Source organism: Pectinophora gossypiella, chromosome 6 (assembly GCF_024362695.1).
Source record: "Pectinophora gossypiella chromosome 6, ilPecGoss1.1, whole genome shotgun sequence".
In the NCBI taxonomy this organism is placed as follows: Eukaryota; Metazoa; Arthropoda; class Insecta; order Lepidoptera; family Gelechiidae; genus Pectinophora; species Pectinophora gossypiella.
The window spans coordinates 9,224,768-9,241,195 of NC_065409.1; positions in this window are offsets into that span (position 1 = coordinate 9,224,768).

Sequence of the window (16,428 nt, forward strand, 5' to 3'; positions counted from 1 at the left end):
TTCAATAGTCATATATGTGTGGTACAGTGGTGTCATCATTCTGGACACATATTGATGATAGATCATTACAACTTGAAGATTACATCGACTCACATTAATATTACACCATTATTTAAAAAAAATATTTTTCCTCCATTCACGACTGTCGCATGTCGCCCACTTGCGCCGTTCTAAAATCCGCTTGCCAGATTAGGTAAAGGTGAATGTTGCAAACCGAGCGCCGAACAGGCAGATATCGAGAAGCTATTCCGATACTCCAACCAATAAACATCTTTTTAACTTTACCATAGAGTTGAAAATACCAACGACTTATTCACAGCCGCCTAAGCCATTTTAAACTCTTGAGTCTTGTTTAGTGCTAAGCTGAGACTTATAAGGCATGTGTGGGTGCAAGGCTGACCTTATAGGCGCTACCCACAGACTTGCTAAACATTTGTTGATTTCCCTACATCCCACGCCTAAAAGCTATTATCACCATAAAAGACGGAACAAAAAATGTATTCGATTAAATTAATGACGATTCCGACTGTATAATAAAAGTTACACTTGAATGCATGACCATAAAACAGTAGTAAGATACGGTAGATGATGCAGTAAAGATGCTTATTAAAATTACCGAGAATATGGTGTTTTAAATTGGTAGTTTGAATAATAATCTACAGGAAAGTAATTTACATCTAATATAAAAGAATACTTTGTATCTATAAATTGATTTCTCATTCATTGATTCATTTTTATTCAAGTGACGAATGTATAAAACCGAACGCGATGACGTTGATGTCTTTTGTATGGACTGATAAATTGGAGTACGCAGACGACCGACGCACTTGCATCAATCATGATTATAATCGGTATTTGCCGGGGAATTTACGATGTAATTAAAGATACAGCCTAGTAACCCACGATGAGGTTAATTATACAACAAGAATGACTACAGATACCTACCTACTTACGCAGATTATACTGATTTTTATGAATAATATGAGTTTCTTACTCGTACAGTTGTCCCCGATAAAACAGCTGTTGTTAGTTCACTTGTGTCAATAATATTTGTAAAAAAAGCGTGTTGAACAAATAGAAAATGTATCGTTCCATTTTCTTTTGGTCTACTGCATGCAAGCTTCCGCTTCGGGAGACAAACAATTTGTCAAGCCATCGAAAACATTGGGAAAGTGTTTGTTTTTCCCCAGACGTGTGCGTTCCGCATTACTCTACTTACACAAATATGTTCACAAAAAATTGTAAACTGCAAATTAGTTACAACATCGTGTACTTATCAAACCCTTTTATCAAATCCTTAGATAACTACATAATACTCATTTAACTTGACATCTGGGTTAGACAGAGAGTAGGAGGGCGCTGATTACTACTTACTGGAAGATCTATCTTTAATAACAAAGTGACAAGTTTTTAAAGGGGGAACTGAAAGATTCTTATTTGACGTGACTTATTGTTAGCGTTGAGGGCTCTCACCCGGTGCAACATTTAAGACAACAGGCCTGAGAGTGCCCAGTTGGGCGCGAATCTCGCTTCAGAGCGCCGTCTGAGAGGATAATATTTGAAAGAATTAATTGACTCTAGTGGGTCGATAACGATTAGCGCTGAATGAAGGAGAACTTAAGTCAAACTGCATAGTAACTACCATATATTTATGTTTTTAAAACTTTGTCCATAAATTACAATTACTTCAATTTATATAAAAACTGAGGTATTCGTAAGTGAACCTAAGCCTTGGACGGCATTAAAACTTTACAGATACTGGCTGCAACAACTATTATCTTCGCCTACATGCTAATTTTACTTTTAAATGTCTATTAATGTTGTAAGGTAGTCAACCTTGATGCTGCTATGGATGTTGGTTGCTATCCTTCAGTCTCTCTAATGCTGATTCATGTGTCATATCATAACAACTTCATTATTTTCTAGTTATGTCACCATTCTCATTGATATAATTTGTAGGTCGATGTAATATGTAAACCTGATTGGCGTGGTATTTAGCAGACGGTGGTGGTATACCGTGGAGAGCACAAATATGGTAAAGGCCCCATTGTGGATGGTACGCGATCGAACGGGCGCGGGTAATGAACCCGAGCATCCGCGGGATTCACGACTGCGCTGCGCTCGCGCCGCCCCCCACCCGCGCCTCCCTCCCGCGCCGCGCGAGCACGATGTTCCTTCGGGCTCTTCAAACATTACACAAATAACAATATTTAACATCCATACCCGCGTTCAATGTGAGCTTTAAGATTTAGCAAATCGCACAACGTATTGGTTGGAACACATTAACACTGTCATTACCCCTGACTCTGCCATTAGCAATGCTATCTTGTTTCTCAAAAATGTTTAAAACTTAGCAACATCCAGATGTGCTAAACACGAAGACGTTTAAAGGTCAAATTTCACGGGAACCGGTCCTTCGTTCGGCCTAGGGCTAAAAACAGCCATCAAAAGAGTAAAACGAGAGTTTTTCTCCGAAAAACTGGCTTTCTTCATTTTTTATCGTCGTGGCATTCATCGATAGGCAGAAAATGTGGTCATCTTATGACTGACAATGTTTACAGTCGTTCTTTAAATGTTACTTGAATCATAATTCGTGAACTTTGGTATTAACATATCATTTCATGCATCGTTCGATGTGACTACGTTTCTCTGTGCAAATCTACCCGCAATATGCAAGTGCATGTAATGTAAATGTATCCTGTGGATTGCTTTTATTCATCATCAGGTTACCTACGGTCTTGCTGAACTGATGATTGTTTTTGTCTTTTTAAATAAATTGTTATTGCGAAATGGTATTACCCTGTGTCTCGGTTTGATGTTTCGAGAGAGTAATATAAGTTTATTGCCCTATTCGCGACTTGCTCATAAAGGGATATAGTTTTATTACATGTTATAGTGTATACGCAAGTAGCTTTCCATAAGTTAAAGTTGCATTAAATTCGCAATGTTACAGTCTAATGAAGAATAATGTAAAAAGCAACAACTTGAGTTTATGTTATTGAAGTTTACGGTGAAGTAAAGTGTATTGCTGTACTAAGTTATACGTAAGGAAATGCAAATCAGTTTCTGCGAGCGCAACCTATGGTTATTTTAATAAAAATATTGAGGAGGCAAGACGCATGAAAACGCTACAGTAGGTATAAATTTAGTGTAAGTACATGAACATATAATTTTTGCGCAAAGGCATTTATTATCTTGGTTCACATAGAAACGTTTCATGTTTAAATTTAATTAGGTATAAACAAAACGTTAACGGGATACCGTTAATTCCTTGTATACGTGAGATTTACATTACCAGCGCTGTTTGCTCTCACGGCAGCGGAGCGCGGCGGTTGGACGAAAGTGCCGAGTATAGCGCGGTTATTTGTTAGAAATGCACTATTCACACAGTTCTCTTTTAAAGAACCGTGTATGAACTTAAATAAATAATGATATCTGACTCTTTCTAGCTCCGGTATATGATATGTTTGATTAACATAACATAAACTGCCTATATACGTCCAACTGCTGGGCACAGGCCTCCGCTCAATCAACTGGAGGGGGTATGGAGCATACTCCACCACGCTGCTCCACTGCGGGTTGGTGGAGGTGTTTTTACGGCTAATAGCCGGGGCCAACGGCTTACCGTGCCCTCCGAAGCACGGAGTTATCTTACTTTTTCGGACAATCAGGTGATTCAAACCTGAAAGTCCAAACCAAACAAAGGACAGTCTCACAAAATGATTTCGACAATGTACCCATCGGGAATCGAACGCAGACCTCCAGATCGTGAGCTTAACGCTCTAACCACTAGACCAATTAGGCCGTTATGTTTGATTGAATTCCCTGCAAAGCACAACCCGTAAGATTATGAATATGAGCCCATTCTCTTTCTGCTTTCGCTGGTGACCAAAAATACCTTTGACCAGTCAGAAAGTAAATATCGTCCCGGATAAATCGACAATACAACTACAAGTCATGTTAAAAAAGGATCCTACAAAAATAAAGCATTGCAGTAGTAGCGGAATTTAAAGATCCTGATAGGAACGACATATTTCGTAGGTTCAGTCTACGTCGTAAATTAAATTTGTATAAGTACCTAATTTTAATGAGATATTGAGGAGGTAGACTTTTGGTCCAAAGGAGCACTTTTATACAATACTTTGAGTCAGATTCGTGAGTACCCTCAGCTATGATGTCCTCAATTACATTACTAATAGAAAGCCACTATGATCAAGTAAAAAAAACCAAAAAGCCCGACTGCACACGTTTGTTTGACGTCCATCTACGTAGATAGCATTCGTATCGTTTATTGGTCGAAACGCTCTAATATAATTCGCGGTTGTCATGCAGACCCGGCAGGAAGCCACAAAAAACAGTCATACAAACATACCTACAGGGTCCACATAATATCAGCGTCGTGGTTCACGCCGCGACTTGTGCTGAGTGAGGCCCTTTTATCTCAGGACGTCCACCACCACCTTATGGTCATTTCGACAAACATCCGTCTTGCTTTTTTGTAATTGTTTTAGTGGAAATTTGATATGATGTTTTTGTCTTTTTTTGTGTGTGGCGTCCTTTTATAATAAACTTTTTCTATTCTATTCTATTCTATTCTACAGTCGAAAAACATTACCCTCCTCCGTGGCAGTCGGGTAAAAATGCGATTCGGAGTAGGTAAATTACAGTAAAGTCATCTCAAGAAGCATTTCCTGTAAACAACAAGAAAGCCGTCAGTGGTAAATTACTATGAAAAAGTTAAAAGAATTAAATCCCGCCTCGGGTCTGATTGGCCTGTCACCATGTACGTAACCGAGGTGTTACTATAGAATAAGATATAAAACTACTTATAGAACGGCATCTCTTCGCTCCCCATGTTACTCCTCCTCGGTCTTACTTTAGTCTTCAATCGTATGGGCGTCAGACGTCACGCACAAAGACGCGCGTGTACGATGACGTCAATGTGAAGTGTCTGGGTGTGGTGTTACTGTACTTGAAAGCCAAGAAAATACTTCTCAGCACTATTAAATTTATTCCTGGTCAAAGAAAATTGCGGCGGGCTGTTGTGACCGTTAGGGCAGTCTCGGCGGAAGCAGCCATATCCTGGCATTGCCACGGCCGCTGGCGTGCCTCCTCGCATATAATCAGCACATAATAGCTCCCTCGCGGCATACACTGAATTCACCCTGCCAGCATTTAGTTCTACAGTTAATTTAATCATTACAAATTAATATTCAACAGTTGTTAGGCTTTGAGCATTGATTGCCGCATGAGACTTGTAATTTAAGAATCGTAGTAAGTAATAATAATAATATTTATTGACAAAAATATCGGTACAATGTTTTCCTTAAATTAAGCATAGTTGACATGAATATAATTGAGTAGGTACCATAGCTGACTAAGTATAGAAATACTTGTATTTCAGTCCTAAGTAGTAATAAGTAGTTATTATGTTGATGTGTCATACGAAACTGTTTCTATATCGCGTTTTTACGTGCGACCTAGGTTTACTGAAGAAAACCACAAAACAAATCCATTAAGTAATTCTTGTTAAAACCATTATTACATCTAAGAAAACATTTTATTTCTTATTTTACCGTTTACTAAGTTTGTTTTTACTAAGTAAATACTGTAGTCGTCTTCCCAAAGAGACGCATGTCTAAGTCACGATTCTTCTATCCTAGTTGAAGGTGTTGTCATGGCGTGAGTCAGTGACAGCACCCTCCCTCCGTTGCCCCCTCACTCCTCAGTTTGCCCTCCGTCCGCCACGGTCAGCGAACACTGTGACCTTTCGCTATCCCACTGACGTTACGTAATTCACATAGCCGTTGAAAACAGGCACCTACAGGTAACTACGGTTGAAGCCTATCTAACTTATGTTTTTGTTTATTCATCATTTGTTTGAGACGTTTTATGGATTATTTAGAGTTTAGATTCCGTGTTTTATCAACCAATTATTATTGAAAGCGTCAAGCCGTTGATCCCGGTTACTACTTACTGACGTATGTCAGGGGCCTTTGGCGGTTCAATAATAACCCTGACACTAGGATTGATGAGGTCTGTCATTCATATCATAACCCACATGATAGAAGATAGATTGGAAGCTTAATAAGCATTTCCTAATTTAGTCTAATAAATTGTGCTTTTATCTTTAAAACGGTTTTTAAATCAATCAATATTTATTAAAAAGTTTCTTTATTATACTTTTACTAAGTACAAACTTATATCGACAGTTTTATTGGTACAATCTAGAAACGTAAAAGATTTATATCTGAAGCAAAAAATACCTTTTAATGACGCAAAAGATAGAATCTGTACTTTCTTACGAAACTGGTCCGCTATAAATTGTACTTGTTGATTAAAGTACTCCGTGAGATATCTCGTCTGTGATCAGCGGTGATTCCTTATAATGCTTCATTGTTGTGTGACGGATTCGGTATTTTAGTTATCATTGCGCAGCCGCCGTGCGATCTCGGCCCGGCCACTGCAGCGGCCAGTGAGCGCTCCTATTAAAGAGTTCAACGGGAACATTCATAGTATAGCCCGTTTAACATAATCTATTAAAAAAACAAAACGACCGTTCGCTACCGCGCTGCTTTGATCTCTAACGAAGAATGATTTTTATTATCATCCCTTATAACCTATCTGTATCCATAACAAAAAAAGTCCTTCTCTGGAATTCTGATTTCAAATTATACATCGCAGACCAATGCTCAGATTTAACTCCTCGACCATCGTGTCGTGAGTAGAGAATGCAATCCCGACTCGAGAACGCAAATTCGAGATCCCGCGTGATTGAAAATATCAATTCTGCGAGATGCCGAAATTTTCGGGACCTCGTTTAGTTCATAAAAAATGTAAAGTTAGGATGGCTGAAAACGGTGAAAACTGCTTGTTTGTGATAGTGAGGTATTAAAACAAAATATTTTTTGAAAGAAAACAAAAACCTCTACCTCTTCAATATTAATTACTAACTAAATAATTAAGTTTTCTTTGGAAATCAGCATAATGAAAACAAAAGTATAACTCAAGGAGATTCGCCTAATCCCGTCAATCTTAGTTTAAAGAGCTTTATTCTCATAAAAAAACTATACATAGTCACTTACCATGAGAACTAAATATTTTAACTGACATAGGTTTTTGTCCTGTTGAACAGGCGGAGAGGGTATATATAAAAAAAAATCTCGAGCGGGATCTCGTCATTTTATGCTTCGGGATTGATCCCGAAAAATTAGACGAGATCCCGCGAGATCGGGTAGGCATTCCTTAGTCGTGAGCCTTTGGATTGAAATCTATTTTTGTAACATTTCACCGGAGGGTTTAAAGTTATAAATATGCCGGGATTATAGTCTCAGATTGATAAAATATGATCTCTTTCATAGCGACCATTCAATGCACATGTATTTAAAGGTCACCAAGGCAAAAAATGAGCCGAGAGATAAAAATATTGATATACTTTTTACACGATTATTTGTGTTGCTTAATATTAATTTAAGAAAATAATCCATTATCTTTTAATACACAATAGTACCTAAATACTTATAGCTTTTAAGGTTTTGAATGTACTGAGTCAATACTACTGACTGAAACCGGGTGAGAGCCTTCATCCGGGTGAGAGCCTTCAGCGCTCCCCATTTGTCCGGCCAAGTAGTTAATGCCATCTGCGGCAAATCTACAATCATCATCATCATCAGCCCATTAACGTCCCCACTGCTGGGGCACGGGCCTTCCCTATGGATGGATAGGGAGATCGGGCCTTAAACCATCACGCGGGCCCAGTGCGGATTGATGGTTATTAACGACTGCTAATGCAGCCGGGACCAACGGCTTAACGTGCCTTCCGAAGCACGGAGGAGCTCGAAATGAAAACTTTTTTTTTTGTGGTCACCCATCCAATGACCGGCCTTTGCGAAAGTCGCTTAACTTCAACAATCGCAGACCGAGCGCGTTAACCGCTGCGCCACCGAGCTCCTCAAATCTACAATACCTAAGTCACGTCAAAAAAAAAAAAAAAACTGACTGAAATAGTAATTTCTATTATATTTCGAATAGGTTAATGGATAATAGGATTACGAAAGTAGTATATAAAGCGATGGTTGGTGGTAGAGCTGGCAGAGGAAGGCCTAGAAGGACGAACATTGACCAAATTGGAGATGTCCTTAGAAAAGGTTCAGTACCATCTCTCTGAACCGAGACGTGACGTGCGTGTATGAAACGATTGATGCATGTGGAGGAAGCAAGAGAAGTATGTCAAGATCGAAGCAAATGGAATTCCATAGTCTCTGCTTACCCCGGTGGGAAATAGGCGTGAGCTTATGTATGTATGTTAAAGTTATCTACCTACCGATTTACTTTATGCTTCATTATCGTAATGTAATTATGGTTTTGATTCGAATATAATCTTCTAGCGAAGATACTAGCTTTTTTTTGTTAGGGGTATGATTGCGATTCTTTATGTGTTTAGCCTTAGGGTCTCCCTTCGATAAACGCATCAGGTATTTAATGAATGTATAGCGGAAGTGTGCTTATTGTAATTGTGTGTACTTATATTCATAGTTTTTATTTAAGTTTAAGAATTTTAAGTTTCGTCTATTAAACAAAAATAAGAACTAACAAAACTTTTATTACAAAACGGAAACATTACGAGAACGAATGGTTAAGGGCCCAATCTCCGGTTGCAGAATTCAGAATTTGAATATTTTCAACCCCCCTCACCCGGGGAGCACACCCCTTGACTGTACCTTAAAAAAGAAAAATAATTATCACTACAAACTTGCCATGACTCAATTTTGCGGAGAATTCATTTGCGAAGGTGTTAAGCTATTTATTTTCCCATTTCCTTTCCTATATTAATGTAATAAACTATTATTAACACGTTGAATGTTCACAACTAGTCATCAACATCAACTGTGCTTATAACTATTACATTAGTATGGTGATACGCTAATAAAATGTCACATGCATGTGGTCAATCCATACGGCTAAGTATATCATTAGATTATTGGTTCTATAATACCGATGGAGACGGGTGTGGTCTTCAGAAGTTATGTACTTATGTTGTATATTACTTTATTTTGCTGACTCTAAGCTCAATTTATATTTTTTGACATAGAAAATTTTAGTGCCTATAAAAAAACTTTTAAGTCCAACGCACATAGAGTAGGCATCTAACGCGAATGAGTTGCAGACAATTTCTCCTTCCCCATTTGTCCGGCCAAGTAGTTAGTACCATTTGAAGCAAACCCACAATAAGTCACGTAAAAAAAAGGAAATCCTGGAACCATTCCTTTATACTGGCTGAAATGTCCGAATTTTCTTCGCATTGGGAACATTCCAGTCTATTAGCGCAAACACTTCCAATATTCCAATGACAATTATTTTAAATGGTTATTTGTAGATGTACAATTTACATAGCTGGTGATGTACAAAGAGGGCGAATGACACGGTCATCCGTTGGGCCGTCTTGGCATCTGGTCAAACACGCGAGCGTTGAACCCCCGTGATATACACAGAACTGGTCCCGCCACCGACTCGTTTGTTTAATTACGATTTACGAAACCTATCTCGTCAGTTCTACACGCTTTATCGATGATTTATGCACGGGTTTCCTTTAAATAAGTTATCTATTATTTGTATCACCGCTATCTTAAAATTCAGAGTTGATTAACTTCGATCCGAAATTATGTTTGAGTTCTCTATATGACTATAACATAATTTGGTTTTAGATAGATTTGGGTTCTCCCATTTCGCGGCGTAGATATTGTAGACTTGTTATTCAATTTATAATTAACATCAATCAGAATTTTAATTTGAAATTATTCTCTAATAATGGTGTAGAATAAAGCTGCATAAACGATGTATTAATGCTCCTGCTAAATTATTTTGGGTTGTAGCTGTGTTTTGCACAAAAGAGCGTTAAGGTTATTGAAAAGGTTTTGCAGATGTCTTATTTCAATAGATTTATAACAGCCTAATATGCGCATGTTTTCAGATTCTGTTAATGTATTAATGATTAAGAAAACGTCAAAGTCTGACACATGAAATGACGATTAATAAAACTATTACGCTATAAATCGTCTGCTACTACTCTTTGCTTTTATTCTGCAATCAGAAAAATAAGCTGTATGAAAACCTGACTGCAAAAATAAAGGCAAACGGACAAGTCACAGTCACATTGACAAGGACGTCGATCAGTTGTTTTTTCAAGTTAATTAAGTGCAGAGAATAATGTAGTGGGAAACTCATACTGTTCCACTTAGCTTTAATGTATAGGCGACAGGCCACCAAATGGCGGTCGAGGCCTTGTCCACTCGCACGACCGACGCCAGCATTCGGCCAGTATGTGTTTAAATAATTTTATACCTATTGCACACATTACCTTGTATGCTCCCGTCATCTACGTGACATCATCAAATTCAAGATAAACAGTCTTGTGGCGAAGCAGTCGCCTGTAACATGTATTTTTTTATATTTATTGTCTAATGCTTCCATTAGGAGCAGTCATAGCCGCCGTCATCAACAACAACTTGGGCTATAATTTACACACACAGATGAAAAGAAACGTTACATTTTATTGCCAAAAGATCTAAGATTGCGCAAAATTTTTATAACTAGGATGTTTTTTTAGAGTTATTCGAAGCGGGCGCATCAAATCAGTTGATATATATATGGAGTTATTCAGATCGTCGTCTGACGAAGACACAAAAACGAAGACTTGTCGCCTGTCGTCTCGGTCTGTTCGTGACACCTAAACCTGAAAAGGCTTTTAAATGTCGAGCTTTTTTAAATAAGCGTAATTAATCACGAACTTTTTGCGTTTTGCATTTTATTATTCAACTCTTTTAAGTTGACGTAATCATGTAATTTTACTCTTATTTATTTTTATATATATTTTATAAGAAAGAAAGAAAAAAATATTAATTCGACATACTAATGTATTCACATATTATATGAATAAGTACCTAAGCGTGAGTGTCATAAGTAGTTATCACAGTTTTGATGGAATCAAACTTATTCCAGTCATAATGTGGGTGTTTGTCTGAAGGTGTTCATATGAGACGGGTCAAAAGTTTCCGCGGAATCCACTTTGTGCTTAGAGACGCGGAGATTCTCGTTGTGTGGAATGTTGACGACCATTACATGTTCATGCAGATCTCAGCTTGCTGGAGCCGTAACGAGGGTATTACAATATTTATAGCTTTTCCAGTAGCCATTTCGTTTTAACCAGCTTCTGCCGTAAAACTAGGCATCAGATTGCCTTTGGGATCGATTTCTATTCAAATTGTAGTCAGATGCATAATTTAATGGTCGTGCGAGGAGACAGAGTGGCATTATATCAATCCTAATGCATCTGTGTGTGCTACCTGAAGGGTAACGCGGCCGTCACATAATATTACGTACCTTTACGTAACCATTATGCATTTAATGATGCTGCGTTAACGTGTATAGAACCTAGTTGAAGCATAAAATTAGAAAAAAATATTTAATGTTTGTTTACCTTAAGTGAACGTAATTAGTATGTAAGTTTAGATTTTATCATTCACATTATTTCTTGTAAATCCATTATGATAAAGAACACGTAATCTGTAAAAATACAAACTGGCTACCTAATATGGTTAAATAGAAACAGCCCTTCAAAGTTAGGACGGACAGAAAGACAGACAGTGTAAGCGTAGTAATAGGGTTTCGTTACGGTAAGTACGGCCCTCTATAAAAAAAGTTAAATTGAGTGAATCTACATTTTATGACAATTGACAAATTTTTTTGATAATTGACAATTGACAGTTTCGCGTAGGGATGCATCTATTTTTTGACAAGCAACTAATGCAAAAAAATTGTTTCAATGCAGAACAGTGCATGCGATGGTTCGGGGAACCCGCCGGATGTGCAAACGCAGCGCATCTAGATTATTATTCTCGTTAACCCAATGGAACAATGTCGAGGTTGTCCGGTCAGTGGTTGCGTGCTGCATGATAATACGCCTCCTCACATCTAGGGATGCTTTGTAATTGAACTCTACGGCCTCTATTCATTTTACACCGCACTGCATAATTCAATTTGCAAAATCAACGCATCAAAAGTAGAAACATTATAGCTAATCTCAGTTTCTCAAGCATGTTGATGTCTTGTTTATCAGCAGGAAATATGTAATTTAGACGTTTGGAGTTTCTCATGGATTCCTGTCCTTAGATAATTTTAAAATTGCTCTGTCATAAACGTACTTCCCGTTGTTCGGGCGAAGCTCCTACGAGTGCAGTAATGGTGGTGCGAGGTGCGGGCGGGGCGGTGGGGCGCGGGGGGCGGACAGGTAACCTAGCTCACCTAGCAACGCTGAGATGTCGCGTGAGATCCCACCTCGGAGGATCTTGTCCGACCGCCGCCGCGGTGCTCGCCCGCCTGTGTATACCTCAACCCATCTACACCGCACTAATTACGGGCAGAATGCAGGGGCCGTTGCTCTACGACTTATGCATTATGCAGGCCTACCGTTCACCTTCTCCATCCCTTCGCTATACTTTGCACAGATACGCAGAGTTTTTATAAAGCTGTCAATTTCATAGGTAAATACGTATTAAAACAGTCATGCATCGTTTTAATAGCTTATAGTTTATTGCCTTTTCATTCGGGGTGATAATGACCTTTATGTCTAAAATACTGATTTAAAATGGCAGTGGTGGTAGGGACCAATTTGACCTTTAGTCTATTTTGCCGCTTCATATGACTCATAGTGAGTTTTAGGATATGTGGCAACCTTGACTTGTTATTAGCGATAGCAGAACTGATCTGTGAGCAGTTTAAGTCAAAGTAATTCTAAGACTTGTTCCGAGACGCCATGTTTGTTACGTAAGAGAAATAACAAGTCCATGTTTTGGTATTCAAAGTGGATAAATAGACGTTAAGAAGCGTTCACGATGTAAATAAGGAGTTTGCGTACAACAGGCGGGGCGGTCCTCTAAGTCGTCAAAGTATGTTACCGGTTCGTCCAAGATGTGTTGCGCAAGCGGCCATTTCGACAGCGCGGCCGGCGCGGATATAGCACGGGGCCGCTCTTTCGTAGCCCACACCTACACTGTTTGAACAGTATTGCCTGCATAGCCCACATGCTAAACGCTTAAGCAAACGCACCGACACGCCAAATAAAAGCTAGCTCTCGTTATCTGTTGACACGTATTCGGGATAGTTAACATTAGCGCCTAACTTTTTGTATTGTTATTTTTTTTAAGTTCATCGGCCAAGGTTTACGACATCGTCTTTGTAGTCGAGATGATTACACACAATGAGGATAACATAAAAACCGTGATGGGATAGATATAAATAAAGAAGATGATATGCTTTGATGATATCAGCTCGTAGCTTGTGTAATAAGTAATAACAAACGGAACTAGATTGTTAATTAATATTATTATTATAGCACTGCGCGCCTACAGGTGCCAGGCAAAGAAAAACCTGCCACTTTGTTGGTATCTAGATTTTATTCTGTGTACGAAATATTTATTTGGTACTTATTGTTTGAACAATAAATAATGTAGTAAGTAATCAGAAATATCAATACAGTAGTCATGAGCAGAAAAAAACAATTTTGTTGATAATTGTTACATTAGGTATGTGTTTTTATTGACTTATTAGGAGTTTTTGTGCACTTAATAAGTCTTTAAACTACCAAACTGAATCGCACAAAGTGCCAGCTGCTGAACAGAACCGCAAATTATAATGTTTTTTGCAGTAACATTCTGTGGACCGTTGCCTACGGCATCAGAGAACTATTTTCCGTTTCAAGAGATCATCTATCATTGAATCACGTCTTGTGTCATCAGTCGAGGTCTTATGATCTCATTCTTTCGGAAACCTTCTCAACATAGGTAATGTGTATTCAATAATATAGATATTGCTTATTTGCGAAATTGAATTTGTTGTAAAACCAGGCTTTGTATCAGGGTTGTATGAGCAATTAAATAATCATTGAACACAATCGTATTAAATACCTATTACGTGATTTCACGGTGCGCTCGGGGTCAAAAATGTAAAGAAAATTTCACGCAGTAAAGAGGAGAACTTAAATTGTAAGTAAGTAAGTATACTTATTTGTATAACGGAGGTCGAGTTTGTATAAATTATTTCCTTTTAACATGAAGTAACTAAGTAATATACTTACTTACTATGTAAACTGTTATGGAACTAATTGGACACCTTCGTTTGTGGGTGATCTTTTGTAGTGGTTGAGAATTCACTGTTAAAGCGTATTTATTTTAATTCGATGGCGCCATTAACATTTATCTACTGAGACAAATTAAAATATTTGCAGTCGGATAAGTGGTCAATGTTAGTTTCTCTAGGGTAAACCATTAAGTTTAAGCTGCTATTAAGTGCCTGATGCGCTTTAAAGAAAAAATAAAATGTCGGTTCTGAGTGAGGAATGGCCTTAATGCAGTCGGAGGCAGACGGTGGAATTAAAGTTCCTGGAATGTTGGGGAGCCGCAGCATAGCGCGCCCGCGCTGCCTCCGGCCGCCCTGACAATGGAATGAAATAGAATGAGAAATGGACCTACGTATACGTTATATACGTTCTAAAACTACGCACCCTAAGGCCTGCCCTTTAACTGACATTACAATTATTATTCATTTCATGTATTATGTGTAATGTTTGCTTTCAATTTAAAAAAGTTAAGTACGAGAATGTTCTCTACGCCCTAAGGTAAGTATCTGAGTTCTTACTTTCGATGTTAATTGAAGTTTTAGTGCTTGTATTTTTTTCATATTTTATTTTTTTATTTATTTAATTTATTTAATGTTCGGAGAAACAACAGCTATAATTAATTTAGTAGCAACTTATGGTACACACAGAAAGCCAATTATAGTTCCTCGCAGATATTGGTCTTAGGTATTGTACAATCAGTAGTCCGTGGCATCGTTTTCGTAGAAATACTAGTGTATTATTCAACTCCACTTGTTTTGTGTCTGTTTCTCTATTTTGTGTATTATTCCCACGTTCACGCGGGCCTGCCTTTCTCATTTCCCCTCCACTAGTTCTATTGGAGGTTTTACTGTTGAAGATTTGTCAAGCAAGCTCTTCGATATCATTTGTTAAACTAAACACTACTTGAATCTCTAATCTCTTCTATAGTTTTGGTTATCACAACAAAACTAGGTACATATTGAGAATTTGATAGTTGTTTGTTTAGAATTGAAATGACATCTTTAGCAAATATATATCGTCCTCTGTCTAAGATCAATAACACGGGTTAGGTATTTTCTAGACAAGTTATTAGCCGGTCAACCATCCTATATATTCGGTTCTCTGCTAAACACACGTCGAATAATAAGTAAAACCAGTCGAAGCAGTGACATCACCTTCCTGTGCGGCAAGAGGCCGTGTCCTTTACAAATTATATCTCGACACCTACATTTACACGGTTTTAGAATATATATTTTCATTATTATGTACAAAATTGTCAAGTTGATGGCGAAAGAGTCAGGATTTTTATGTACGTATAGTATAGAGTATTTATTATATTAACTTTAGTTTTACTTATAGGTATTTACTTTTTATTGCACCATCCCGCATCCAAGTTGTTTGTAAATGTTTGTTTCCTTTTGGTGGTTGCCTGGAAGAAATTGCTCTAGAGCAATAAGGCCGCCCAAATTGTACTGTTTTCATGTGTTATGTCTGATTGTTGAAATTTTAGTTCTGTGCAATAAAGTATATTTGATTTGATTTGATTTTCTAAAGCAAATCTGAGAAATCGTATTACTTTTTTTGCTAAAGTAGTATCTTAAATAATAAAATGGAGTTAGCAGCTCTTGCATCAATCCGGTTATTGTGGTTGGTAAGATCATGCAGAGTCCATTGTTTTATTTTTTAAGGCTGAACAACAATGAATGCTACGCATGAACTCTCGCATCTACCCATCTATCTCGACCTTGCTGACTAAATTAAATAACGATATAAAGTAATCTAAGATAGAATATGTTGCTAATTATCTCAGCGTTTCAGGGCCTACTTTTAATGATGACAAGCTGAGTCTTTCAGACAAGGACTGCATTCGTCGTATAAGCCACAATTGATGTGTGTGTGTGTGTGTGTCATTACAAAGTCAATGCATTAGTAACTTTACGAGAATGCCTTTGTATATTCATAAAAATATGTAAATGGAAAAACCTGATTAGTAATTTAATTACCAGCTAATACTCATATCAGCAAGGAGATCATACAGTTTTTGATAATAGTTTTATATGTATTAGTACTAGATGCAGATTATTGGTGTAGGTATAAACTGAGCTCACGAGTATTATGAGTCATTAAGGTTGTTTTAATTAAGTAATTAAAAGTTATGATATTACAATTTTATTGTTTGAATGTTTCAGTTTCAAGTGCACGAGTTTTTATCTTATGATATTTTATGTGGAATAAGATAATATTATGTCGTGTCGCATGTGCTTGTGATTTTATGT